Source organism: Scyliorhinus torazame, chromosome 5, assembly GCF_047496885.1.
Source record: "Scyliorhinus torazame isolate Kashiwa2021f chromosome 5, sScyTor2.1, whole genome shotgun sequence".
Lineage (NCBI taxonomy): Eukaryota > Metazoa > Chordata > Chondrichthyes > Carcharhiniformes > Scyliorhinidae > Scyliorhinus > Scyliorhinus torazame.
In genome coordinates, this window is record NC_092711.1 from 119,485,086 (window position 1) to 119,510,951 (window position 25,866).

General features: G+C 47.7%; 1 long non-coding RNA gene across 1 annotated transcript; it reads right to left on the bottom strand.

Moving 5' to 3' along the window:
• Positions 1-13,189: 13,189 nt before the first annotated feature.
• LOC140419629 (uncharacterized) lies at positions 13,190-24,595 on the bottom strand. Its single transcript, XR_011945927.1, has 3 exons — positions 24,440-24,595; positions 21,087-21,192; positions 13,190-17,139 (listed from the first exon to the last, which is right to left on the bottom strand). It is a non-coding gene; the product is annotated as an uncharacterized lncRNA (long non-coding RNA).
• Between the last annotated feature and the right edge of the window lie 1,271 nt (positions 24,596-25,866).

The following is a 25,866-nucleotide window of genomic DNA, read 5'->3' on the forward strand; positions in this document are numbered from 1 at the left end:
ACCTGAATGAGGGAACCTTGCAGCCACCTGTGAAGTTTAAAAGTCTTGTTTTGTCAGGATAAACCAGCATTTGAGGAATATGAAATCTCTGGACTGTTGGCCTCCAAGAGCCATATTGAACACAGGAGCAGCATGGTAGCGTAGGGGTTAGCACTGTGGCTTCACAGCGCCAAGGTCCCAGGTTCTATTCCCTGCTGGCTCACTGCCTGTGCAGAGTCTGCACGTTCTCCCCGTCTCTGCATGGGTTTCCTCCGAATGCTCTGTTTTCCTCCCACAGTCCAAAGATGTGCAGGTTAGGGGAATTGGCCATGCTAAATTGCCCTTAGTGTCCAAAAAGGTTAGGAGGAGTTATTGGGTTCGGGGGATAGGATGGAAGTGAGGGGTTAAGTGGGTCGATGCAGACTCGATGGGCGGAATGGCCTCCTTCTGCACTGTATGTTCTATGACTCTATGAGGAGAATAAGCTCGAACTGGGACCGAGATAAGCATGAGCGAGCATCGTAAACTGCTATTGTATCGGGGTGTTCTGGGTCTTCGAGTTTTAATCCTGCAGTTAATTGTCAGGGATGCAGTATAATAAACCCTGAACTAGATGTGAGAAGCATCTGAAGCACCAGGAACCAGCTGGACCAGCAGAGCTGAATGTCTCCCAGTGCAGTCACAGGACTGAACTTATTCCAGCTTCCAAGTCCACCTGAGAACCAACCTCCTGGCTATTCATCTACAAGAAGCTTCAGAGCCTCATGAGAATTATTTGTTTCTAAAAACACTTCACTCCAACTAAAGGATCAGCTCAACAAGACAACAGGCCTGCAGCGATATAAAGATTGCAGTCGACATTCCATTTTCATCATTACAGCTTCAACTTGATCTGTACCTAATTTCTATGTATGTGTCAGTGAGTGTGAAAGAAACGAGAGACTGAGATGTTCAAACATCCAGGGAAATAGTGTGATAATAAATAAACTTTAGTAATTTAAATATCACCAGTAAGCCTGCTCCTGAAATGTATTTTAAATAAAGAAAAATCACTCAAAGGGTAAGAAAATATCACACAAACATCCTGATAATGAACTGGAAAGGACCACGAAATGTAATCAAACGCTGTATAACCCCCTTCAGGTAGCTATACAGAGGCTGCAGCCTCTCACCCTGAATGTCTACGTAATCCAGAGACACCTCCAGGCTCCAAACATCAGCTGCAGCCTGAGAGTGAGCGAAACATTTAAAAAACCTGTTGCCCTGTTATTTTCTAGCGGGCACTAGGACCCGGCTGGGAACAGAAACCTTCAGGTCCCGCCCACGAGCTGTTGCAGCACCAAGATGCCAGCGCATGCGCTCTGCTTCACTAAGATTGCGGCTGTGAACCAGGGCCTGGTCCCGGGAGAGAGCTGACCGGCGGTGATGTGACCTGAGGATCACCGCACCTCAGGCAAGGGGCCAGGTTGGGAAGGCGGTGCCTTCAGGAATAACTGGGAAGGTGATGTTTGGTCAGTTGCTGCAGTCTGTGTAGTGAAGGTGCTGTCACAGTGGTGTGAGGTGAGGAAGTACAGGATTATCACCCAGCAATGATCAATTAAGGGGAATGTAAATCCAGCTCAGGCTGCTTTCAGATTGGAAAGGGAGCTAAGGTGTGTCTTTTTAAAAAAAATATTTTATTGAAAATTTTTGGTCAACCATCACAGTACATTGTGTATCCTTTACACAATAATATAACAGTATAAATAACAATGACCTGTTTTATAAACAAAGAATAAATAATATATAACAAAAACGAAAACTAAAACTAAATGGCAACTGCCTTGCTCAGATAAACACTCTCCAAAAATATGATTTAACAGTCCAATATACAATTATTTATAGCAACGAGCTATACATATTATACATATATATTAATAACCCTGAGACTCCTTCTGGTTCCTCCCCCCCCCCCCCTTCCTGGGCTGCTGCTGCTGCCTTCTTCTTTTCCATTCCCTCTATCTTTCTGTGAGGTATTCGACGAACGGTTGCCACCGCCTGGTGAACCCTTGAGCCGATCCTCTTAGGAGGAACTTAATCCGTTCCAGCTTTATAAACCCTGCCATGTCATTTATCCAGGTCTCCACCCCCGGGGGCTTGGTTTCCTTCCGCATCAACAGTATCCTGCGCCGGGCTACTAGGGACGCAAAGGCCAAAACATCGGCCTCTCTCGCCTCCTGCACTCCCGGCTCTTGTGCAACCCCAAATATAGCCAACCCCCAGCTTGGTTCGACCCGGACCCCCACCACCTTCGAAAGCACGTTTGTCACCCCACCCAGAACCCCTGTAGTGCCGGACATGACCAAAACATATGGGTATGATTCGCTGGGCTTCTCGAGCACCTCGCACACCTATCCTCCACCCCAAAAAATTTACTGAGCCGTGCTCCAGTCATATGCGCCCTGTGTAATACCTTAAACTGAATCAGGCTTAGCCTGGCACACGAGGACGACGAGTTTACCCTGCTTAGGGAATCTGCCCACAGCCCCTCCTCGATCTCCTCCCCCAGCTCTTCTTCCCATTTCCCTTTCAGCTCATCTACCATAATCTCCCCCTCGTCCCTCATTTCCCTATATATATCTGACACCTTACCGTCCCCCACCCATGTCTTTGAGATCACTCTGTCCTGCACCTCATGCGTCGGGAGCTGCGGGAATTCCCTCACCTGCTGCCTCGCAAAAGCCCTCAGTTGCATATACCAGAATGCATTCCCTTGGGGCAACCCATATTTCTCGGTCAGCGCTCCCAGACTTGCGAACTTCCCATCCACAAACAGATCTTTCAGTTGCGTTACTCCTGCTCTTTGCCATATTCCAAATCCCCCATCCATTCTCCCCGGGGCAAACCTATGGTTATTTCTTATCGGGGACCCCACCAAGGCTCCCGTCTTTCCCCTATGCCGTCTCCACTGTCCCCAAATTTTCAAAGTCGCCACCACCACCGGGCTTGTGGTGTATTTCTTCGGTGAGAACGGCAATGGGGCCGTCACCATAGCTTGTAGGCTAGTCCCCCTACAGGACGCCCTTTCCAATCTCTTCCACGCCGCTCCCTCCTCTTCTCCCATCCACTTACTCACCATTGAGATATTGGCGGCCCAGTAGTACTCATTTAGGCTCGGTAGTGCCAGCTCCCCCCCTATCCCTACTACGCTGTAAGAATCCCTTCCTCACTCTCGGGGTCTTCACGGCCCACACAAAACTCACGATACTCTTTTCGATCCTTTTGAAAAAAGCCTTCGTGATCACCACCGGGAGGCACTGAAACACAAAGAGGAATCTCGGGAGGACTACCATTTTAACCGCCTGCACCCTCCCAGTGACAGGGATACCATGTCCCATCTCTTGAAGTCCTCCTCCATTTGTTCCACCAATCGCGTTAAATTTAACCTATGCAATGTACCCCAATTCTTGGCTATCTGGATCCCCAAGTAACGAAAGTCCCTTGTTACCTTCCTCAGCGGAAAGTCCTCTATTTCTCTGCTCTGCTCCCCTGGATGCACCACAAACAACTCACTTTTCCCCATGTTCAGTTTATATCCTGAGAATTCTCCAAACTCCCGAAGTGTCCGCATTATCTCTGGCATCCCCTCCGCCGGGTCCGCTACATATAACAACAAATCATCCGCATACAGAGATACCCGGTGTTCTTCTCCTCCCCTAAGTACTCCCCTCCACTTCTTGGAACCCCTCAACGCTATTGCCAGGGGCTCAATCGCCAGTGCAAACAGTAATGGGGACAGAGGGCATCCCTGCCTTGTCCCTCTATGGAGCCGAAAGTATGCAGATCCCCGTCCATTCGTGACCACACTCGCCACTGGGGCCCTATACAACAGCTGCACCCATCCAACATACTCATCTCCAAAACCAAATCTCCTCAGCACCTCCCACAAATAATCCCACTCCACTCTATCAAATGCTTTCTCGGCATCCATCGCCACCACTATCTCCGCTTCCCCCTCTGGTGGGGGCATCATCATTACCCCTAGCAGCCTCCGTATATTCGTATTCAGCTGTCTCCCCTTCACAAACCCAGTTTGGTCCTCATGGACCACCCTCGGGACACAATCCTCTATCCTCATTGCCATTACCTTGGCCAGAATCTTAGCGTCTACATTTAGGAGGGAAATAGTTCTGTAGGACCCGCATTGCAGCGGGTCCTTTTCCTTCTTTAGGAGAAGCGATATCGTTGCCTCAGACATAGTCGGGGGCAGCTGTCCCCTTTCCTTTGCCTCATTAAAGGTCCTCATCAGTAGCGGGACAAGCAAGTCCACATATTTCCTGTAAAATTCAACTGGGAATCCATTTGGTCCCGGAGCCTTCCCCGCCTGCATGCTCCTAATTCCTTTCACTACTTCCTCTATTTCAATCTGTGCTCCCAGTCCCACCCTTTCCTGCTCCTCCAGCTTGGGAAATTCCAGCCGGTCCATAAAGCCCATCATTCTCTCCCTCCCATCCGGGGGTTGAGCTTCGTATCATTTTTTATAAAATGCCTTGAACACTCCGTTCACTCTCTCCGCTCCCCGCTCCATCTCTCCTTCCTCATCCCTCACTCCCCCTATTTCCCTCGCTGTTCCCCTTTTCGTCAATTGGTGGGCCAGCAACCTGCTCGCCTTCTCCCCATATTCGTACTGTACACCCTGTGCCTTCCTCCACTGTGCCTCTGCAGTACCCGTTGTCAGCAAGTCAAATTCTACATGTAGCCTTTGCCTTTCCCTGTACAGTCCCTCCTCCGGTGCCTCCGCATATTGCCTGTCCACCCTCAGAAGTTCTTGCAGCAACCGCTCCCGTTCCCTACTCTCCTGCTTTCCTTTATGTGCCCTTATTGATATCAGCTCCCCTCTAACCACTGCCTTCAGCGCCTCCCAGACCACTCTCACCTGGACCTCCCCATTATCATTGAGTTCCAAGTACTTTTCAATGCACCCCCTCACCCTTAGACACACCCTCTCATCTGCCATTAGTCCCATGTCCATTCTCCAGGGTGGGCGCCCTTCTGTTTCCTCCCCTATCTCCAAGTCCACCCAATGTGGAGCGTGATCCGAAATGGCTATAGCCGTATACTCCGTTCCCCTCACCTTCGGGATCAACGCCCTTCCCAAAACAAAAAAGTCTATTCGCGAATAGACTTTGTGGACATAGGAGAAAAACGAAAACTCCTTACTCCTAGGTCTGCTAAATCTCCACGGGTCTACTCCTCCCATCTGCTCCATAAAATCTTTAAGCACCTTGGCTGCTGCCAGCCTCCTTCCAGTCCTTGACCTCGACCTGTCCAGCCCTGGTTCCAACACCGTATTGAAATCTCCCCCCATTACCAACTTTCCCACCTCTAGGTCCGCGATGCGTCCTAGCATACGCCTCATAAAATTGGCATCATCCCAGTTCGGGGCATATACGTTTACCAAAACCACCGTCTCCCCCTGTAGTTTGCCACTCACCATCACGTATCTGCCCCCGCTGTCCGCCACTATAGTCTTTGCCTCAAACATTACCCGTTTCCCACTAATATAGCCACCCCCCTGTTTTTCGCATCTAGCCCCGAATGGAACACCTGCCCCACCCAACCTTTGCGTAGTCTCACCTGGTCTATCAGTTTCAAGTGCGTTTCCTGTAATATAACCACGTCTGCCTTAAGTTTCTTAAGGTGTGCGAGTACCCGTGCCCTCTTTATCGGCCCGTTCAGCCCTCTCACGTTCCACGTGATCAGCCGGGTTGGGGGGCTTTTTACCCCCCCCTTGTCGATTAGCCATCCCCTTTTTCCAGCTCCTCACCCGGTTCCCACGCAGCTATGTCCCCCCCAGGCGGTGCCCCCCCACCCATCCCACCCCATACCAGCTCCCCCCTCTCCCCAGCAGCAGCAGCCCAATAATTCCCCCCTCCCCCCCCCCCCCCCCCGCTAGATCCCCCACTATCGTTGTTGCACCCCCCCATGTTGCTCCCAGAAGTCAGCAAACTCTGGCCGACCTCCGCTTCCCCTCTTGACCTCGGCTCGCACCGTGCGACGCCCCCTCCTTCCTGCTTCCCTATTCCCGCCATGATTATCATAGCGCGGGAACCGAGCCCGCGCTTCCCCCTTGACCCCGCCCCCAATGGCCAACGCTATCCATTAATATCTCTTCCACCTCCTTTCCTCCCCCCACCACCTCCTGTGGAAGAGAGAAAAGTTACCACATCGCAGGATTAATAACATAAAACTCCTCTTTCCCCCCTTTTTACCTCCCTCTTCGCCCCCCCATACTCGCCCCACCACTTTGTTTGAAACGTTCTTTTTTAATAACCCGCTCATTCCAATTTTTCTTCCACGATAAAAGTCCACGCCTCATCCGCCGTCTCAAAGTAGTGGTGCCTCCCTTGATATGTGACCCACAGTCTTGCCGGTTGCAGCATTCCGAATTTTATCTTCTTTTTGTGAAGCACCGCCTTGGCCCGATTAAAGCTCGCCCTCCTTCTCGCCACCTCCGCACTCCAGTCTTGGTATACGCGGATCACCGCGTTCTCCCACTTACTGCTCCGAGTTTTCTTTGCCCATCTGAGGACCATCTCTCTATCCTTAAAACGGAGGAATCTCACCACTATGGCTCTAGGAATTTCTCCTGCTCTCGGTCCTCGCGCCATCACTCGGTATGCTCCCTCCACCTCCAGCGGACCCACCGGGGCCTCCGCTCCCATTAACGAGTGCAGCATCGTGCTCACATATGCCCCGACGTCCGCTCCCTCCGCACCTTCAGGAAGACCAAGAATCCTTAGGTTGTTCCTCCTCGCGTTGTTCTCCAGCGCCTCCAGCCTTTCCACACATCGTTTATGGTGTGCCTCGTGCATCTCCGTCTTCACCACCAGGCCCTGTATGTCGTCCTCATTCTCGGCAGCCTTTGCCTTCACGACCCGAAGCTCCCGCTCCTGGGTCTTTTGCTCCTCCTTTAGCCCTTCGATCGCCTGTAATATCGGGGCCAACAGCTCTTTCTTCATTTCCTTTTTGAGCTCTTCCACACAGCATTTCAAAAACTCTTGTTGTTCAGGGCCCCATGTTAAACTGCCACCTTCCGACGCCATCTTGGTTTTTGCTTGCCTTCCTTGCCGCTGCTCTAAAGGATCCACCGCTATCCGGCCACCTTCCTCTCCTTTTTTCATCCGTATCCAGGGGGGATTCCCTTCTGGTTCACCGCACAGTACTTTTAGCTGTTAAAATTGCCGTTGGGGCTCTTATTAAGAGCCCAAAAGTCCGTTCCACCGGGAGCTGCCGAAACGTGCGACTCAGCTGGTCATCGCCGCACCCGGAAGTCCTAAGGTGTGTCTTTAGAGCTGGTGAATGTTGTGGCTTTGGCACTTTCTCTATGAATTCATTCCCTCCCTCCCTCAACCACCTCTATCTTTAGAGTCAGAGAGTTTTACAGCACGGAATGAGGCCCTTTAACCCATTCATAATAATCTTTATTATTGTCACAAGTAGGCTTACATTAACACTGCAATGAAGTTATTGTGAAAATCCCCTAGCCGCCACATTCCGGCGCCTGTTCGGGTACACAGAGGGACAATTCAGAATGTCCAATTCCTCCCACAAACACGTCTTTTGGGACTTGTGGGAGGAAACCGGTGCACCCGGAGGAAACCCAGATCGTCACAGGGAGAATGTGCAGACTCTGCGCAGACAGTGACCCAAACTGGGAATTGAACCTGGGTCCCTGACGCTGTGAAGCAACAGTGCTAGCCACTGCACTACCATGGCACCCAGCATGGCAGCCAGTCCTCGAAGAACCTAACGGGAGCCTTACCCTCCACACCTTCTGACAGGCCGACGACTCGGATGTTCTTTCTCCGACCCTCGGTCCTCAAAGTCCTCCAGGACCTCCGAAGGCCACTCGGTTGCTTTTCAAAGGATTGAATTTCGACGGAGGCATCTTGCTGAATGTTCAGGATTCTCTGCTCAGGTTCATCGAGTCTCTTTTTAACTTTTTAAAAAATAAATTTAGAGTACCCAATTTATTTTTTCCAATTAAGGGGCAATTTAGCGTGCCCAATCCACCTAACCTGCACATCTTTGGGTTGTGGGTGCGAAAGCCACGCAAACACGGGGAGAATATGCAAACTCACCACGGACAGTGACCCAGAGCTGGGATAGAACCTGGGACCTCGGCGCCGTGAGGCAGCAGTGCTATCCACTGCGCCACTGTGCTGCCCAGATCATCGAGCCTCTTCATGGTGTTTTGCAGCTGGTCCTCATGAGCTCACAGATATTGAGTCAGCACACTCCACCTCTGGTCAGTAACACGGATAATGCCGGCAGTCATCATTTTCGCCGCCTCCCAGAGAGCCTCGGAGAGCACGGGGGTCAAGAGACCTACTGAGGGTCAGGCCGCCATGTTGAAGAGGTGGCTCCACCCCCACTGAATCCACCTGCGCTGTTTTGTCAACAGATTTCTTCACTTTATTTGGCACAATCCTACTAAACTGAACCCTGACGTCTTCCAGGGACATGATAACAATATTAATTTAAAGATCAGATTATAGGTGAGTGGCACCAAAACCTGCGGAAAAGCAGCTACTCCCGCACCACATGCCCGACGCCCCGGCACAGACAGATTTCTGATCGATGAGGATGCCGAGGGTTATGGGGAACTGGCAGGTAAATGGAGAGAAAGCTGAGATGAGGAGGGATTTATTTTCTCGAGGATGTGGTGAAGCTTTGAAATTTTGTACCCCAGAGGATTTACAGTGCAGAAGGAGTCCATTTGGCCCGTCGAGTCTGCACCGCCCTTGGAAAGAGCACCCTATTTAAGCCCAAGCCTCTACCCTATCCCAGTAACCCCACCTCACCTTTTTGGACACTAAGGGCAAGTTAGCATGGCCAATCCACCTAACCTGCACACAGAACATAGAACATAGAAAAATACAGCACAGAACAGGCCCTTCGGCGGGAGGAAAGCGGAGCACCCGGAGGAAACCCGCGCAGACACGGGGAGAACGTGCAGACTCCGCACAGACAGTGACCCAAGCCGGGTATCGAACCTGGGAACCTGGTTCTGTGAAGCAATGGTGCTAACCACTGTGAAATGAGGGATAATGTGGGAAAACGGTGTTGTGGTAGATCAGCCAATGATCCCATTGAATGGTTCAGGCTCGATGGGCCGAATGGCATACTGTAGCTCATATTTGTTGTGATCTCCTGTACAGGAAGCTGTGAGCTTGGATCTGTCAATCGGCGTGAATCAGCACCTTCAGGAGAATAGGGAGGGTGAATATTAGATACAGCAGAGGGAGAGTGTGTGGGATGGAGATTTACAGCTTTCAGGGAATAAGAGAGGAAAAAATGTGACAGAGAAACTAGGATTGTCTGTTCTGAGTTTCTATCCTGTACTGATAGTGATGAATTTTGTAAATTGTTTTTACAGGATATTAGATGAGGAGGAATTACGGACAGAAATCTCAAACGTTACATCTCGATCTGACAGTCACTCGATTCTCTGGAGCCTGAATATCATCAGCCTTTGAATCAAGAAGGAGAAATGTTTGCCCGAACTGTCAGCTAAAGATTTCAAACATCAGTGTAACTGGAAAAGCACCGAGACCCTAACAACACACACCCGAGTGAGAGTGTTCCAGTGAACTGACTGTGGAAAGAGCTTTAACCAGTTACACAGCCTGAAAAACATAACAACATTCAGAGTGGGGAGAGACCATACACGTGTTGTGTCTCTGGACGAGGCTTCAATTGATTGTCCCGCCTGGAGAGACACGAAGAGACCCAAAATATGGAGAAACCGTGGAAATGTGGGGACTGTGGGAAGGGATTCAGAGTCCCATCAGAGGTGGAAACTCATCGATGTAGTCACACTGGGGAGAGGCCGTTCACCTGCTCTCAGTGTGGGAAGGAATTTGCACATTTATCCGCCCTGCGGACACACCAGCGAGTTCACACTGGTGAGAAGCCATTAACCTGCTCTAAATGTGGGAAGGGATTTATTGATTCATCCACCCTGCGGAACCATCAGCGAGTTCACACTGGGGAGAGGCCATTCACCTGCTCTCAGTGTGGGAAAGGATTTGCACATTTATCCACCCTGCAGACACACCAGCGAGTGCACACTGGGGAGAGGCCATTCACCTGCTTCCAATGTGGGAAGGGATTTATTGATTCATCCAACCTGCGGAAACATCAGCGACTTCACACTGGGGAGAGGCCGTTCACCTGCCCTCAGTGTGGGAAGGGATTTACTCAGTTATTCAACCTGCAGACACACCAGCGACTTCACAGTGGGGAGGGGCCATTCACCTGCTCTTAGTGTGGGAAAGGATTTACTCCGTTATCTCACCCGCGGAGACCCAGGGAGATCACACTCGGGAGCAGCCTTCTCGAAGGTCAACCCACGGAAAGCCACTGGCCCGGATGGGGTACCCGGACGAGCACTCGGGTCTTGCGCAGATCAGCTGGCGGGAGTATTCGCAGACATCTTCAACCTCTCTTTACAACAATCTGAGGTCCATATCTGCTTCAAGAAGATGACCATCCCTGTACCAAAAAAACGCCAAGCAGCATGCCTAAATGACTATCGTCCAGTGGCTCTGACATCCGTCACCATGAAGTGGTTCGAAAGGTTTGTCATGGCACGAACCAACTCCAGCCTCACGGATTGCCTTGATCCACTAGTTCGCCTACCACTGCAACAGGTCCACATCAGACGCCATCTCCATGGCCCTGCACTCTAAACTGGAACAGCTAGATAACAAAGGCACCTATGTCAGACTCCTGTTTATCGACTACAGCTCAGCCTTCAACACCATCATTCCTACGAAACTCATCTCCAAACTCTGTGGCCTTGGCCTCGGCTCCTCCCTCTGCGACAGGATCCTGAACATTCTAACCCACAGGCCACGATCAGTAAGGATAGGCAACACCTCCTCCACGATCATCCTCAATACTGGTGCCCAACAAGGCTGTGTCCTCATCCCCCTACTATACTCCTTATATATCTATAACTGTGTGGCCAAATTCCCCTCAAACTCGATTTTCAAATTTGCTGTTGACACCACCATAATGGATCGGATCTCAAACAATGACGAGACAGAGTACAGGAATGAGATAGAGAATCTGGTGAACTGGTGCGTTGACAATAATCTCTCCTTCAATGTCAACAAAATGAAGGAGATTGTCATCGACTTCAGGAAGCGTAGTGGAGAACATGCCCCTGTCTACATCAATGGGAACAAAGTAGAAAGGGTCGAGCACTTCAAGTTTTTAGGTGTACAGATCACCAACAACCTGTCCTGGTCCCCCATGCCGACACTATAGTTAAGAAAACCCACCAACGACTCTACTTTCTCAGAAGACAAAGGAAATTTGGCATGTGAGCTATGACTCTCACCAACTTCTACAGATTCACCATAGAAAGCATTCTTTCTGGTTGTATCACCTCTTGGTATGGAGCCTGCTCTGCCCCAGACCGCAGGAAACTACAAAAGGTTGTGAATGTAGCTCAATCCATCACGTAAACCAGCCTCCCATCCATTGACTCTATTTATAATTCCCGCAGTCTCGGAAAGGCAGCCAGCATAATTAAGGACCCCACGCACCCCGGACATACTCTCTTCCACCTTCTTCCGTCAGGAAAGAGACCAAAGTTTGAGGTCACGTACCAAACGACTCAAGAACAGCTTCTTCCCTACTGCCATCAGACTTTTGAATGGACCTACCTTGTATTGAGTTGATCTTTTCTCTACAGTTTGCTATAACTAACGTTATATTCTGCAGACTCTCCTTCCTTCCCTATCTACAGTACGCATTGTTTGTACAGCATGCAAGAAACAATACTTTTCACTGTATACTAATAAATGTGACAATAATAAATCAAAAACTGGGGAGAGGCCATTCACCTGCCCTCTGTGCGGGAAAGGGTTTACTCGAGTATTCAACCTGCAGTCACACCAGCGAGTTCACACTGGGGAGAGGCCGTTCACCTGCTCTCGGTGTGGGAAGGGTTTCACTCGGTTATCTCACCTGCAGTCACACCAGCGAGTTCACACTGGGGAGACGCCGTCCACCTCTCAATGTGAGACTGGATTGCATGTTTCATCGCACCTGCTGTGACGCCAACAATTTCACAATTGATTACAGGGGTTGGATTCTGCTGTTATTGTTTCTGCTCTACACCCAGGACTGCATTTTGTTCATTCTGACAGGTGGTCAGTGGGGATGGTCGGAGGGTTTCTTTCTGCTGGACTGGCCGGTCTCACCACTTTGCCTCCAGTGGGCTGATGCTCTTTGAGCCTTGTTGCTAATACCTGGCTTCAAATTGCACAAGGATCACAGAGTGAAAGGGTGTTTGGAAGCTTGAAGATATTTAGTTTCCGTTTCTGTTTCAAACCCCCCCCCCCCAAAGCCATGTTGCCATGGAGATGGGTCCTGGTGGTTACATGGTTCTTTTGTTTAATTTATCTGGGTGTTCCTCACAGAAAACATCTATCAGGGTATGAGGGGCAAGTTGTCTGAGTGGACTGGGAAACTGATTGGTACAGGGAATACCTAATATTTAAGGAATTATTACATATTTATCAGGACGTCGGTTAGCTCAGTTGGGCTGGACAGCCTGGCCTTCTTTTCACTACTGATTGGCTTTAACTAATTTATAATTTATCAATTTGACCGAAGTGTCTGTCCATCAATTTAAGAGATATAGGTATTTGAATATGTTGGTGGAATTTTCCCATTCCATTGCTTGCCAATTTTCCAAATTATCGGCACCTGCATCTCAACATTAATTAGAAAAAACACAGCCTTCAGGACATTATGACCTTAGACTGTCTATTTCCATGGAAACAGGACTGCCCGTGCTGGAAAAGCAGCAGCATACAATGGGGTCTTTTAGCTAGTTGGCGTCACTGACCTTGCTTGTCTCAAGCAATTTGCAAATGTTAAAATCTAGGTTTAATGAAAGAAAACTAAAGTGTATGTTCTGGATTAACCCTTAATAGGTTTCCATTTATTGTTGCACTCAAATAATGCTTAATATGCTTAATACGTTCTCATTTAACCCTTCTACCTTTATCATCTATCGGTAACTAGAAAAGCCAATTTCTATCAGTCCCCCCTTTTGATTCTTCAGAAGATTAATAAGATGAATCAAAATAATGAATAGAAATTAAGGAAGTAATGTGACAGGATAGAAGTAAGCACGGGGAGGAACTCATTCACATTGTCTTTAATGGTTCACTTGTTTGAGAACAGCCTTCAACACTGGAGCAGGCAAAGCTTTGCAAGCGTTACAAGCATTCTGGAAGTATTTTATTCAAAAAAGTGATTATATAGTACAATAACAATTCAGTAATGGAAGTTGATTATATGAATGCAGTAATAATTGGGTAATAATGCAATAATAACAGTTCAATAGGAGGAGCCTTATTCAATGTCATGGGCTGGTGGTGCAGTTGGACCACTATGAACCACTTTGATTGGTGGGGCATTATGGTGAGCCATACATTGGCCAATGCATCTGATCAGCAAGACCACTATGTAAATGACAAGCCCAAAAATGAAAAATAAGAGAAATCCCTGAATGATGGAAATTCCTGTGCCACCCACCCATCCAGAGAGCCATCCCCTAAGAGTGTTGTCAGAGGGTTGGTAACGTTTCCTAACTTTTCTTTGAATATGTGCTGTCAAACTTTCGATTTCTTCCGAATTATCTGGTATGTAGGTGCAACACTCTGCACCAATCAGGGCACAGGTGCCACCTTTTTCGGCTCGCAAATAGTCAAGTGCCACCCGTTTCTGTAAAGCCACAGTTCGAATGGCTAGCATGTCGGCTGAAATGCTACTTAGAGCTCGGGCAGTGTAATTGGCTATTTTCCCGAAGGCTGCGGCCAATTTAATATATTCTCTGGTCAATACGATGATGGCATAGGTTGGGATGAGAGCAGAAAAGAATTTCTCAGTCCCTGTGATCTCGCATTTAGACCTCGTGATGATAGTTATAGGTTGATATTTCTCAAACTGTGGGATGAGAGGTCCATGTCTCGAGTCTGCGTTTATAGCATCGGCTAGGGAAAGGGAATGACGGTGAAGGGGACAATGAATCCTGAATAGCACGCTCCTCTCCAGCTCACTGGGAGCCAAGGGCATGCAGTATTACCGCAGATGTAATAGGTGCCATTATAGGTAGAATTCTGGGCAACCACTTGTGGGGACCAATGTTCTGTAAAATTTGTCCCATCGGTGTGATTAGGTAGCCCTTTAAAGTCGATGGGATTCCCTTTATGTCCATAGGCCACTACCTTTCTTGTGTCATGAGTGCACTGTGTACTGGCACTCACATCCAATAATATTATCGGGTATCCCACATTCCATGCTCTATGATTATAGCCAATTAAACATATGGTCCCAGTACGATTATGACCAGTTGGGAAGGTTACTTGGGCTGGTTTCTGTTTCCGATCACAGACATGTTGATACCATCGCTTGAAAGTGTTTAATAGGCGGCCTGCAGATCGCCATCTCTAACCTCATTGTTTATCATTTCTTTGGTTCTGGTGTCTCCGCATTGGGGAAGGGTGTAGTCATGATTTTGGAAAATGTACCATTCTGCTATTTGGGATAAAGTAAAAGGAACAGGCTGCAGTGGGATACCTGCTTGGGAATTGGTAGGGATAGAAGAACACATCCAGCACTCAGAGACGTTAAAGTCTCTGGCATAGGTATAGGACATGTAAAGGAACGTGTTAACATTGAACTCCTGGGTAAAGCTGCTAGGCCAAACATATAACTGAAAATCAATATTATGGCAAACATTTTTACAGATTTTGATTTTGGTATGCGCGCTTCACATGTGACGTGTGAATCCATGATTTCTTTCCTTGGGAGTTTCACGGCTGACTGGGTGAAGGATTTCTACCATTCTGTTACCAGCAGCACTTTGCGATTACTGGAACTCAGTAGAAATTTAAGTTAAAACTTCTCAGGTGCCAATAAGAATTGTTTTATTTGTCTTCTATTGATTACAATTTGAAAGTCATTTAAAAGGCAATTCGTAGACAATTTGAAGCTTTTGACAATCACTTTTCTATAGCTTTTGGTCTTTCTCAGATGTATTAGCTGTTCTGCTCGGTTGCTATGCTCTATCTTTCCCATGTACCGAGCTGTGAGAGCTGGCTCTGAGCTGACTCTGCCTCCTCGTTAAATTCTGGTCTTCCTAAGATGTATTAGCTGTTTTAGTTCGGCTGCTTTGCTCTGTCCCTTTCTCATGACCGAGCGATGAGAACTGACTCTTGTTCCTTCTCTGCTCCTTTCTCAGGGTTTATATATCTTTCTAAGAGTTATTAAGTTTTTATGACTTTATTGTAAAGTAACTTTTATTTCACTTGGATTGTAAAAGGTACCCTTAATCTAAATTTTTCTAACACAACTAAGTATTCATTTTCAGCATGACCTCACCTCATAGATCTCTAATTACATTGTTTCCTTTGTGATGTTCAAAAATGCTTTGATTTAAACGTGGTGTGACTTTTGATTCCTGTCATTTCTATAGTTTTATTATCAAATTGTGTTCCCAGCTCATAATTTTGACTTTGATTTGGGTCAAATTTGTGTTCTCGTAGACATGTTGTCTCCAGCTTTCTACATTCACCTAGTGTCAGCAAAATTTCACACCTAGAATTGTCACCTTAATCAACTGAACCTCATCCATTCTTTTCCAGCTGCTTACTGAGCTTCAATGAAGGTGTGAAATATTGCTTTTCGCTTTATACTAAAGATTCAATTGGTGGTGAGTTTAAAAGATTTGCCTCACATTTAAACATTTGTCACCTAATTCAGCTGAACCTCATCCATTCTTTTCCATCTGCTTACCTAACTTCAAAAGGAGGTGTGAAACATTGCTTTTAGCTGTATACTAAAATTCACTGATTGTGTCTTGAAAGACCTGCTTATTTTGTTGCTCAGCCTGCTTGACCAAGGCTATCTGCATTTTACAATCCTCTCCTGGCAGCTGCTGTTAACCCTTCGTGGGATTTTTCCCTACATTCTCTCATGTTTCTTAAATCAGGTATTACCAGACTTCCATGTTTCAAATGACATATCTTTCCATATTTTCAATTACAAGGCGCAAAGGGCCAAATAGCCGCCTCCTGCTCCCATTTTCTATGTTTCTATGTAATCCCATCCCACACTAAGAGCAGGTGAATGGCTTCTCCCCAGTGTGAACTCGCTGGTGTCTCTGCAGACTGGATAACTGTGTGAATCCCTTCCCACACTGAGAGCAGGTGAATGGCCTCTCCCCAGTGTGAACTCGCCGATGTTTCTGCAGGCTGGATAACCGTGTGAATCCCTTCCCACACACAGAGCAGGTGAACGGCTTCTCCCCAGTGTGAACTCGCTGATGTTTCTGCATATTGGATGAGTGTGCGAATCTCTTCCCACAGAGGGAGCAGGTGAATGGCCTCTCCCCAGTGTGAATTCTCTGATGTTCCCGTAGGTTGGATGAATCACTGAATCCCTTCCCACACACAGAACAAGTGAACGGCCGCTCCCCAGTGTGAATTCGCTGGTGTCTCTGCAGGGCGGCTGAATCATTGAATCTCTTCCCACACTGGGAGCAAGGGAACGGCCTCTCTTCAGTGTGAACTCGCTTGTGTGACTTGAGGGTGGATAACCGAGTGAATCCCTTCCCACACACAAAGCAGGTGAACGGCCTCTCCCCAGTGTGATTGCGGCGATGAATCTCCAGGTCAGATGGGAATCTGTATCCCTTCCCACAGTCCCCACATTTCCACGGTTTCTCCATGTTTTGGGTCTCCTCGTGTCTCTCCAGATTGGACAATCAGTGGAAGCCTTGTCTACACACACATGTGCACTGTCTCTCCTCACTGTGAATGGTGTGATGGTTTTTCAGGCTGTGTAGTAGTTGAAGCTCTTTCCACAGTCAGTTCACTGGAACACTCTCACTCGGGTGTGTGTTGTGTGGGTCTCGGTGCTTTTCGTGCTTAAAATCTTTTGAAGCTGACAGATCGGACAAATATTTCTCCTTCTTGCCGATGATATGCAGAGCCCGATGATATTCAGATCAAAAGGAATCGATTGAGTTTGTCACATCATGACGTGACCTTTGAGATTTCTGTCTATAATTCCTCCTCTTCCAATGTCCTTTAAAAACAATTTGCAAAAGTCATCATTGTTAGTACATGATAGAAATTCAGAACAGACAATTCTAGTTTCTATGAAATATTATTTCCTCTATTGTTCTCCAAAAGCTGTAAATCTCCATCCCACACAATCTCCCTCCGTTCCCACTCTGCTGAATCTAATATTCACCCTCCCAATTCTCCTGAAGGTGCTGATTCATGTTGATTGACAGATCCAAGCTCAGCTCCCTGACCACGACACAGAGATTATAATAGGAGTAAGAGTTGGCCATTCAGCCCACTGAGTCATCTCAATCATTCATTGAAATCCTTGGCCGATCTACCTCAGCACCATTTTCCCCACACCGTCCCCATATCCCTCAATATCTTCAATATCTAGAAACCTGTCAATATTTGACTTGAACATACCTGATGACTGAGGCTCCACTTTCTTCTGGGGTAGAGAATTCCAAAGCTTCACCACATCCTCGAGTGAAGAGATTCCTCCTCATCTCATCTTTCTCTCTATTTTCCTACCTGTTCCCCATAACCCTAAACTCCATTGTCAATAAAATATTGGTCGAATTCAATGACCCCCAGATAAAACTGGTCCCTGTGGAAGATAAATCCAAAGACTAACAACCCTCTGGGGGAAGAGATGACTGGAAATCTATAACGGAGCTACAGTCTTATATTACAAGGCGAGAAATAATAATAAACTTTATTACAGAACCGCAAATAATATATCTAATCTGTACCATGTAACAACACTAGACATATCTCTGTCCATTGTTAATTTAATGTCCCCTGAAATGTCAGCCATCTCCTTGGGAACCCAGCCCTTTAATTGTGAACATTAGTAAAGAGACCATCCTTTTCACCAGACAAATAAATATGTCAAGCTGAGGGAGAGACCGAGACCACAAGGGAGAACAACAAATCAGAGGTCTCTCCGATGGCAAGGAAGGAAACCCTGGCAGGTGGGCGGGGAGGATTCACAAAAACCCGCTTGAGGTCCCAAACCCCCAATAAGACCCATTGATTTTATTGTCAGTCTGCAGACAGGAGCTGGAGAACTGAACCCAGGCAGAGGAGAGGGAGGGAGAAAACTGGGAGTGGAGGAAAGAGATGGTGCAGAAGGGCAGCATGGTGGCGCAGTAGTTAGCACTATACCTCATGGTGCCAAGGTCCCAGGTTCGATCCTGGCTCTGGGTCACTGTCCGTGTAGAGTTTGCAGATTCTCCCCGTGTTTGCGTGGGTTTCTCCCCACAACCCAAAGATGTGCAGGGTAGGTGGACTGGCCACGCTAAACTGCCCCTTAATTGGAAAAAATGAATTGGGTACTTTAAATGTAAAAAAAAAAGAAACGGTGCAGATGGTGAGATGGGTTTGGATTTCAGCCCAGTGAGGAGGGAGACTGTGTGGGACGGGGATTTACAGCTTTGGGAGAACAAGAGAGGGAAAAATCTTCCGGAGAAACTTTTGTAAACTCATTTTATAGGGGGTTAGAAGGGGAGGATTTACAGATGGAAGCTCAAATCAAACTTCACAACAAGATTTAACAGAGTCATCCATTCATCAGGACCCGAATATCATTGGCCTGTAAATGTGGAAGAAGAAATGTTTGTCTGGTTGACTGTTGGAAAAGATTTTTCAAGATCAGTGTGACTGTAAAAAACCCCGATACACACACACACTCGACCCGAGTGAGAGTGTTCCAGTGAACTGACTGTGGAAAGAGCTTTAACCAGTTACACAGCCTGAAAAACACCACACCATTCAGAGCGGGGAGAGACCCTACTCATGCTTCTGTGGAGACAAGGGCGCCACGATAGCACAGTGGGTAACATTGTTGATTCTCAGCGCCAGGGACCCGGGTTCGATTCCCGGTTTGCGTCATTGTCTGTGCAGAGTCTGCACGTTCTCCCCGTGTCTGTGTGGCTTTCCTCCGGGTGTTCCTGTTTCCTCCCACAAGTCCCAAAAATCGTGCTTGTTTGGTGATTTGGACATTCTGAATTCTCCCTCTGAGTACCCGAACAGGCGCCGGAGTGTGGTGACTAAGGGATTTTCTCAGTAACCATTGCAGTGTTAATGTAAGTCTTTTTGTGACACTAATAAAGTTTATTATTTATTATTCAACTGATCGTCAAATATAGAGAGGGACAAGGACAGCAGCAGCTTGCTGAAACAGTGGAATAAGGAGCTGGTTTAGCACAGGGCTAAATAGCTGACTTTTAAAGCAGACCATGGCAGGCCAGCAGCACGGTTCGATTCCTGTACCAGCCTCCCCGAAGAGGCGCCGGAATGGGGCGACTAGGGGCTTTCACAGTAACTTCATTTGAAGCCTACTTGTGACAATAAACGATTTTCATTTCATTTTTCATGTGGGGACCGTGGGAAGGGATTCAGATCCTCATGTCAGCTGGGGACTCATCACCGCAGTCACACCGGCGACAGACCATTCACCTGTTCTAAGTGTGGGAAGGGATTCACTCAGTTATCCGAGTGAGGATTTACCAGGATGTGGGAGCCGAGCTGGTGAGGAAGCGAGCGGCCTTTAATAAGGTTCAGGCTGCTCCATGTAAGAAAGGAGTTTGATTCAGGGTGGTTTACCCGGCAAAGCTGCGGGTGACAAATGAGTCCAAAGAATTCCATTTCGCGACACTGGAGGAGGCGAATGCCTTTATTGTGAAGCATGGACTGTGTCCAGTTATCTGTATTGGACAGGATCTACGTTCCCTGTGGGGTGGGGTGGGTGTTGTGATATCCTGTATATAGTTCTTGACATTTTCTGATGGAATCTGTTTTTCTGTGTGCGGATGAAGATAAATTTTCTTTACAAAGCACAACGTAGATCGATGGGGAGACGGCCCACGTTGGAAATTGAGTCTAGTCAGGGACTGCATTCTGAAGTATGTTTTATCCTCAAAGTGGGCAATATTGTTGTTTTTATTTTCTTGTTGGCCTGAGAGGAGCTGCCCCGCCAGCAGTCAGCTGGTGAGTGAGATGGGGGGGGGGGGGGGGGGAAACAGTTTTGGCTGGTTCAACAAGCTCAGCGTCAGGGCCGGAGCCTGGGTGGGGGGGGGGATTCAATTTGTGTGTCTGGGGGGGGCATTGGTGAAAAATGGGGGAGGGGGGTTATTTGCTGATGATGACTATAAAACAGTTTTTGTTTCACTCTGAAGATGTGTGTGTGCGGTGGCCATCTTGGGTGGACCCTTGGCCTGTACTTTTCTGCATAGTCCCACGCAGTGGAAATGGCTGATTCCGTGATGGGGGTTGGTGCAGAGTCCCTTGGTCCAGCTGGTCACCTGGAACGCAAGGGGATTGAGTGGACCAGTGAAGGTCAAGGGTTTTCGCTCACCTAAAGAATCAAAATGCTGGTGTGGTGTTCTTGCAGGAGACTCACTTGCGGGTTAGAGATCAGACCAGACTGCGGAGGGGTGAGCCAAGTGTTTCACTCGGGCTTTGACGAAGGGCTCGAGCTGCTGCAATTCTAATCAATAAAGATTCCTCTTTCGGTCGCTGGGATAATTGCGGACACTAATGAGAGTTACGTGGTGGTCAGTGGGTCATTGGGTGCTAGTGAATGGCTAAGCCCCTAACTGGGCCGATCTGGCATTTGTAAAAAGAAATAGTTGGGATCCATCCCAGACCTGGATACACGTCAATCAATGCTTGGCGGAGACTTCACTTGTGTACTGGAACTGGAAATGGACTGGTCCAAGCCCATTCAACCGTTATAAATACACAATAACCGAGTGGAATCTGGACGGACCATCTGGCATGACCCAGGCACCGGAAGCGATAACAGCAAACCCGGAAAAAAGATAAATAAAACTGTTCCCATCAGTAGGTTGTAAAAGGATTATGGGACACAGATTTAAGATTGTGAGCAAGATCTACAGGGAGGATATGAGCAAGAAATTTTACACAGTGAGTGATAATGATATGGAACTCAATGCTTACACACAAAGGTCGATAATCTCCAGGTCCTGATAACTCGAATGGTGCTGTCAGAATTGATGTGAGGATTGGTTGTGAATTTCCTGTCTGCGAAACCCTAGCTAAGTCCCTGTGAAAGAAGTTTACAAAGGCATCACTGTCAGTCCAGAAATAAAATTCAGGAAAGAAACATTTCTCCTGGTTTGTATTTGCTGAGTGTAAATCCTCCCCTACTAATCCCCTGTAAAAGGAGTTTCCAAAATTAATCACTGTCAGTCCAGGATAGAAATTCACAACATTCTCTCCTCCAGCTCCCTGGTCCAGGATGATCGCTCATGCCCCCCCCCCCCCCCCCCCCCTCCCTCCCCTGCTGCACACTGACCCTCTTGTCATCAGCAGTCCCCTGATTTGAGGGTGATGTTGACTCAAGGTTGTGAATTTCTACCCTGGGTCTTCATGTGACTGAACAGAGCCGCAGAGCTTTGGCCACATGGGGCAGGATGTCTAATAAGACAGTGAAATCCGGAGAGCAGGATTTGCTTCCTTTTCTTTCCATCTCTGCCACCGCTTTGCATCATCAATAAGACATTGGGACTCAAAGGGTGAGGCAGTTTGATGGACAAGTTGCCTCCATTCTGAACAATGGGGAACAAGCTCCTTCCACTCATTGAAACATTGCATCCTCCAAAGATGACAAATGCGCTAAGCGCCCTGATGCACATCCAATAAAGATGGCGGTCATTAACCCGAGCCGAACAGGAAGAGCCACAGCTCCGCTCAGTACAAACTGGGTACCGGAAACACTTTTCCTTTTTTGAAAAAAAACTTTTTATTGGCATTTCTCATATTTATAAACAATCGTGAACTCTCTTCCGAAGTTTGCAGCTTACAACAGCTTTACACGACGTTTCAGCCCACCCCCACAATCTCTCGCTCCCTCCGTATTGTTAATCGCCTCTCACGATTTCAGATCTGAAGACACAGCCCTTCTGCATCTCCATTACCCACACAGTGCACGCTTCAATCACAGCGGGCCCCACCCCTCATTCACTCCGATTGGTTGGAGGACTAGCCGCTCTCAGTTGGTCCTCCAATCCTGCCCCTCCACCTCCTATTGGTCTGGAGCTGCCGTCAATCACCCAGGCATTATGACGGTTACAGATGGAGAGAGCAGCCACAGGCTCAGACTGTGCGCTGATTGTCCAATAATAACAGTGAGAGTCTCAGTGGGACAATCAGACAATAATAGTGGAGATGGGGCCCAGAGGATAAACAGCAAAGGATTTACTCACTTTGAGAGTAACAAATACAGTGTCTGTTCCAATAATGAGAGTCAGGCTGCAGTGTGTGAGTGAACACATCATTGGATCCAATGTAGAATCATAGAATCCCCCCAGTGCAGAAGGAGGCCATTCGGCCCATCGAGTCCATAGCAACCCTCTGAAAGAGCACCCTACCTTGGCAAATTCCCCACCCTATCCCCGTAACACCTCCCAGGTACAATTTAGCACAGCCAATCCACCTAATCTGCACATTCTTGGACTGTGGGAGGAAACCAGAGCACCCGGAAAGGAAATCTACGCAGACGCAGGAAAACTCCACAGAGACAGTGACCCAAGGTCGGAATTAATCATAGAATCTACAGTGCAGGAGGAGATCATTCGGCCCATCGTGTCTGCACCGGCATTACCTGATCCGGCTAACTCACTGAAATGTGGTTAATTCTGAATTGCCTAGCAAGCCACTCAGTTTAAGGGCAATTAGGAATGGGCAACCCAGCTGGTTTGCCCGTGACACTCACACCCCATAAAGAATAGAGAAAATCAAAGGGCTGTTTCCAGTGCCGGTTTCCAAGGAATCAGTACTGGCCCTTCACTCCTGGTTTACATCATTGATTTGAAATTAAATGTAGGAACATGAATAAGAAGTTTATATGTGACACAAAAATGATTAAACATTGGTGATAGTGAGGAAGAAAACTGGAGGGAAAACAAATCAAAGGATTACATGATAAATGGCAGGACAGGACTAGTTAGGCCAGAGCTAGATTCCTGTGCACAGGAAGATTGCACCAGAGAGAGTATAGAGGGGATTTAAGAACATTGACCAGAAATTGAAAATGTTTGCTCAGAGGAAAATTTGGATAAACTGGGGCTGTTTTCTTTGGAACAGAAAAGACTGAGGGGACACCAAAATGAAATTATGAAAAGCAGCCTGGCTAGCTCAGTCGGTAGAGCATGGGGGTCTTAATCCCACGGGACTCCCATGGGAGTCTTAAGACCCACATTGGGCGCTTCAGCTTCTTTAATCTGAGAACATTGAGCTGGACTGTTTTATGGGCGGCATGGCAGCACAGTGGTTAGCACTGTTGCTTCACAGCGCCAGGGTCCCAGGGTTCAATTCCCACTTGGGACACTGTCTGCGTAGAGTCTACAGGTTCTCCCAGTGTCTGTATGGGTTTCCTCCAACAAGTCCCGAAAGACATGCTTGTTAGGGGAATTGGGCAGTCTGAATTCTCCCTCGGTGTGCCTGAATGTGATTACGGGGATTTTCACAGTAACTTCATTGCAGTGTTAATGTAAGCCTACTTGTGACAATAGTAAAGATTATTCTAAATGTATAAAATTCTGGAGTTTCATGGTGGCACAGTGGTTGTGTGCCTGCGTGCTGGGGACCCAGGTTCGATCCTGGCCCTGGGTCACAGTCTGTAAGGAGTTTGCACTTTCTCCCATTTTCTGTGTGGGTTTCACCCCCACAACCCAAATATGTGCAGATTAGATGGCTTGGCAAAATTAAATTGCCCCTTAATTGGAGAAAAATATAAATTTATATATTTTTTTAATTCAGAGGGATCTAAATAGATTGGATAGGAAGGTCCTATTCCCTTTGGTTGCGAGATACATATAAAAGGGGGCAGAGATTTAGGGAAGGACTAGGAGGTTTAGAGGGTGGTGAGGATCTGTGACATGCTGCCTGAAATGATGGCAGAAACCCTCATAACATTTAAAAAGTATTCAGATAGACATTTGAATTGATGTAATTTAAAAAACTACAGACCACAATCTGGAAATTGGGATTATGCTGAATACCTACTTTGTAGCCACGATGAGCTGAATGAAATGCAACAGAAACAACAAACTTTAATAAAATCCCGGATAGTAACTCTCACGACTAACAAGGTCAGCAGTTTGACCAGTTGACCTGCCAAGTATGCTAATGCGGTAATTTTAAAATGTACCTGCATACATAAGAGTACAACAGCAAATTATTTAACTTCCCCAATGAGATCGGTGTAATTAGTCTCAAATTTAACCCGGAATGGTCATTAAAAGTTTCCCAGTCACTCTGATATCTGAAATCTTTGCCCTCAGACAAACCATTTTACCGCCCAATGATTTTCAGGTCCTGATGAATCGAGTAACTCAGTCAGAGGATGATATGATGTTTGGTTTGAAGTTCCCGTCAGTAAATCCTCCTATTTCGAAAGGAGTTTCCAAAGGAATTTCACAAGATTCTCTCTTCCGGCTTCCGGGTCAACGACGGCCGCACATGCGCCCTGCTGCACTTGAGAAAGATGGCGGCCGCGCAGGCGTCCTGCTGCATATCGCCTCCTAAACAGATGACAGCCGTTAACAGGGGCCAAATCAGAGAGAAGAACACCGATGCGGCCGCCCCATTCGGTGCAAACACCGAACTGTATCAAAAGTGCCGGAACCAATGTATCAGCCTGAGGAACGTAATCGGATAATGGCGGATAAGACTATCCGGAATGCCAGGCGCGGATGAATATGCCCTATCTCCATCACAGGAGCTATAACGCGCAGGCGTCCGAATGTCCCGCCCCCGGAAGTCGCCTCACTGTGCGGAGCATGCGCGGTGCTGCTCCTGGCTGAGCGCAGCCGCAGTGAGAGTGAATGCGGCTCCCAGAGGCTGAATGAGAGCCGCCGCGAGCGGGGACAATGGTGAAAACCCAAACCTCCCAATAAGACCCATTGATTTTATTGTCAGTCTGCAGGCAGGAGCTGGAGAACTGACCCCAGGCAGAGCAGAACATAGAACAGCGCAGTACAGGTCCTACGGCCCTCGATGTTGCGCCGACCTGTGAAACCACTCTAAAGCCCATCTACACTAATCGACTATCTTCCATATGTCTATCCAATGACCATTTGAATGCCCTTAGTGTTGGCGAGTCCACTACTGTTGCAGGCAGTGCATTCCACGCCCTTACTACTCTCTGAGTAAAGAACCTACCTCTGACATTTGTCTTATATCTATCTCCCCTCAATTTAAAGGTATGTCCCCACGTGCGAGACATCACCACCCGAGGAAAAAGGCTCTCACTGTCCACCCTATCCAATCCTCTGATCATCTTGTATGCCTCAATTAAGTCACCTCTTAACCTTCTCTCTAACGAAAACAGCCTCAAGTCCCTCAGCCTTTCCTCATAAGATCTTCCCTCCATACCAGGCAACATTCTGGTAAATCTCCTCTGCACCCTTTCCAATGCTTCCACATCCTTCCTATAATGCAGCGACCAGAATTGCACGCAATACTCCAAATGCGGCCGCACCAGAGTTTTGTACAGCTGCAACATGACCTCATGGCTCCGAAGCTCACTCCCTCTACCAATAAACGATAACACACCGTATGCCTTCTTAACAACCCTCTCAACCTGGGTGGCAACTTTCAGGGATCTATGTACATGGACATCGCGATCTCTCTGCTCATCCACACTGCCAAGAATCTTACCATTAGCCCAGTACTCTGTCTTCCTGTTATTCCTTCCAAAATGAATCACCTCACA